The sequence below is a fragment of the Cricetulus griseus genome, chromosome 7, assembly GCF_003668045.3.
Source record: "Cricetulus griseus strain 17A/GY chromosome 7, alternate assembly CriGri-PICRH-1.0, whole genome shotgun sequence".
In the NCBI taxonomy this organism is placed as follows: domain Eukaryota; kingdom Metazoa; phylum Chordata; class Mammalia; order Rodentia; family Cricetidae; genus Cricetulus; species Cricetulus griseus.
Genome location: NC_048600.1, coordinates 108,141,362 through 108,143,690, shown reverse-complemented (window position 1 = coordinate 108,143,690; position 2,329 = coordinate 108,141,362).

Here is a 2,329-nt window from a genome sequence, read left to right as displayed (position 1 = left end):
CTTCTGGTGTCACCTTCTCAGTAGTTGCCACTGTCTCTGTGTCCCCTTCTTCAGAGAATCCCCAGAGGCTGCTGACTTGCTCTTTGGGCTCTCCCAGCTTTGCTGTTCTCAAATTCACTGGATCTGATCATGAGGTCTGACTGGATTATTAGCCCCACTTTCTAGACCAGGAGACTAATGCCTGTGGAGAGCAAGTGACTTGCCCAGTGTCACAGAGCAAGCCCTGTCTACCCTTACACTGCCTTCTGTGGGGTGGAGCTTGAGAAATAGGGGATCTAGGTCTTTACCTAGAGATCTGGTTGACATCTGCTGCAGGACCTTCAGTGTGGACTCTGTGTTTGGGGACACCTGCCACAGTTCCCTGCAGGACCTTCAGGGTGCACACTGTGTTTGGAGAGAAGCTGATCTCAATATGGAGCTGTTGGGAGGTGTTACTGGCTGACCATACTAGGCCCCAGAGGTCTGCCATTCTAGAATGTTCCCTGAGCTGAGTGTTGCCAGTGTGACTTCTGCCCCACAGGCTCTGGTATGTTTAGCTGGCTGCAGAGGCCTGGGGTTGTTTTCCCAGGTTGCTACTGGAGTGGGCCATCTGCACTGTAATGGGGGCTTACACATTACCACTTTCATGGGAGGACAAACCGGGACTAAGCTTGAACTGGGGCCTGATAGAGAGTGACAACAAAGGAGCAAGGACAGGTGACCCAGCCTATCTCAGCTCTAAGAGAATGCATACAAGAGCCTGACCCTCCTTAAGGCTTCATTTCTGGGAGCTCCAGCCCCTCTGCTCCCCCCACCTCTTTCTTTCAACAAGGTCTCTCTGCACAGCCTTAGCTGTCCTGGAACCATGTAGACCAGGCTGGCCTCGAACTGCCCCCATATTTTCACAACTTCCTTCACTAGTAGTTCATTTGGTCTCTGCTCTAATACATCCTCAGAGAGACCCACCCTGTCCCCTCTGCTCCCCTGGCCTCTAGAGTCCCTTCACAGTCCTCTTGTCTCTTTGATAGGAGATGCTGTCTGGGCTCATGGGCTGTCTGGGCTGGAGAGATGGCTCAACCACTAAAGGCTAGGCTCACAACCAAAACATCAAGTCTTCAAGATTCAGAATTCCATCCACTCTCTCTTTCTAATAGCTCACCCCCTACCTCACTCCTACCCCTTAAGTCCCAGCACAGACCCTGCACAAAGATACCAGGCAAGGCTGTTTGGAGGGAATACCTGAGGGACATTGTTGTCTGTATGTTTGCTTAGAGTTTATCTGTCTGTCTGTCTGTCTGTCTGTCTGTCTATTTATCTTATCTTATCTTATCTTATCTTATCTTATCTTATCTATTTTTATGTGTATGGGTGTTTTGTCTGCATGTATGTCCTGCAGAGGCCAAAAGAGGTATCAGATCCCCTGGGACTGGAGTTACAGATGGTTGTGAGAAGCCACGAGGGAGCCTAGAACCAAACTCTGGTCCTCTAGAAGAACAGCCAATGCTCTTAACTTCAGCCCCTGCTCAGAGTTCTTCTCTTTTTTTAACAACTAGTTAGTAAGTGAAGCAATGGGAAGGGAGAGGGGAGTATAGAGCAGAGTTGTGATAACTCACTACCTTCAGACCAGCCTGCTCAGAGCTCTTAAGGAGGCTGCACTTCTCCTCTACACTGAAGGCGAAGGTTCTACCATTCTCTTCTGTACCTCCACTACGTTCTGGTCACTCCAAACCCATTAGCTGCCTAAGGAAGGAACTGAGTTGTTAAGCATTGACAGAGGCTGGTGTGTGTGTGTGTGTGTGTGTGTGTGTGTGTGTGTGTGTGTATGTGTGTCTGTCTGTGTGTGTGCGTGTGTGTGTGCAAGCACAGTATATGTACTCAGTGAATAAAGGCTGGAGGGATGATCTCTAATCAAATGGTTCTTTGTAGAACAAACAGATGCCTCTGGCTTCTCACTGGCTGTTTTCTTCTTTCCTGGAGGGCCCTTCAGCTGGTGAAGGGGCACAGCTCCAGCTCAAATGGCAGCTCAGTATAATGGCCCTAGGGCTTAGGCTGGCTTCCCTTGGGTCCCTATGCCCTTAAGGTGGGGGCTTCTGGCTCCCTCTCACCTCTGTCTGGTCTCCTTGCAAGGCCTTCCTGAGCTGGTCAAGAGTGGGAAGTGAGAAGTTAGCTCCTCCCTCCTTCCCTCCCTCGCTCCTTCCTGGCCTTGCCTCAGGGTCTTGGCAGCCTCTTCCTCTCAGCTCAATTCCAAAGAGCACACAGGAGCCTGCCTGGCTGCCTTCCTGAAAGGAAGTGGCCCAGACAAGTAGCCTGGAGGATGGCGTGACTACAGAAGACACTGAGCCCTGCCTGG